Source organism: Hyaena hyaena, unplaced genomic scaffold (genome assembly GCF_003009895.1).
Source record: "Hyaena hyaena isolate Hyena2069 unplaced genomic scaffold, ASM300989v1 scaffold_675, whole genome shotgun sequence".
Classification (NCBI taxonomy): domain Eukaryota; kingdom Metazoa; phylum Chordata; class Mammalia; order Carnivora; family Hyaenidae; genus Hyaena; species Hyaena hyaena.
In genome coordinates this window covers 717,036-718,301 of record NW_024081303.1, presented here as the reverse complement: position 1 = coordinate 718,301, position 1,266 = coordinate 717,036, and the positions used below count along the sequence as shown (strand labels likewise).

Here is a 1,266-nt window from a genome sequence, read left to right as displayed (position 1 = left end):
ATGATGTGACATCTAAGCTGAATGAACTGAGGGAGCAAGCCACAGCAACATCAAGGAAAGAGCAATTCAGGCAGAGGGAACAGCATGTGCAAAGGAAGAAAGCTGGAGGCAATGGATCTGGGATAGAGATGCATATCTACAGATAGGAAAATGGCTACATTAATTACAGGTTAAAAATTATATAACCAGAGCGTCTGCCTGGCGCGCAGCTCCTCAGCCCTCTCCCCCTCCGATGCAGCTGGGTGTTGAGGGGCGCAGGGCTGTAGACGCTGCAGACCCGGGACCTGGACCGGGACCAGGACCGGGACCAGAGCAGCTCGGAGGCAGTGAATAACACCGCTTCAAGTCTGCAATAAAAAATGGCCTCCAATAAAACTACATTGCAAACAAATGGGAAAGAAACAGAATGGAAAGAGTAAAAACATAGAAGAGACAGAACCTGAAGAATTTGTGGTGGAAAGAGTACTGGACCAACGTGTAGTGAATGGGAAGGTGGAGTATTTCCTGAAGTGGAAAGGAGTTACAAATGCTAACTATACTTGGGAACCTGAAGAAAATTTAGATTGTCCAGAGTTAATTGAAGCATTTCTTAATTCTCAAAAAACTGGTAAAGAAAAAGATGGTACAAAAAGAAAATCTTTATCTGACAGTGAATCTGATGATAGCAAATCCAAGAAGAAAAGAGATGCTGCTGATAAACCAAGAGGCTTTGCCAAAGATCTTGATCCTGAACGAATAATTGGTGCCACAGACAGCAGTGGAGAATTAATGTTTCTCATGAAATGATTCAGATGAAGCAGACTTGGTGCTGGCAAAAGAGGCAAATATGACGTGTCCTCAGATTGTAATTGCTTTTTATGAAGAGAGCCTAACTTGGCATTCTTGTCCAGAAGATGAAGCTCAATAAGTGTTTGTGTTGCGCCCTCTCTCTCCCTCTCATATATGTATATATATGTATGTATATATGTATATATAATTAGGTAAGCAAAACTTATATATATATATATATATATATAATCTGGGTCTTGGTTTTTTTATTTATTAATGTGAAAAATAACATTCTAATGAAAATCAAGTTTGATATGTTTGTTTTGAAGTAGTATTGGGGGAGTTGTTGGGGTTTTTTGCATCTATAGCACTGATTACTTTGAATAAATAAAAGCTTTCTGTAGTTGCTTCCTTTTTCAGAAAAAGTATTTCTTTTTCTAGATGTTGGGAGAAATCATCATAGTTGTTACTCAATCAGAATTTGTGTTTAACTCCTAT

The 1,266-nt window shown here is 38.9% G+C and overlaps 1 pseudogene; it reads left to right on the top strand.

Moving 5' to 3' along the window:
- Positions 1-322: 322 nt before the first annotated feature.
- On the top strand, positions 323-907 carry LOC120220120 (annotated as a pseudogene).
- Positions 908-1,266: the final 359 nt, after the last annotated feature.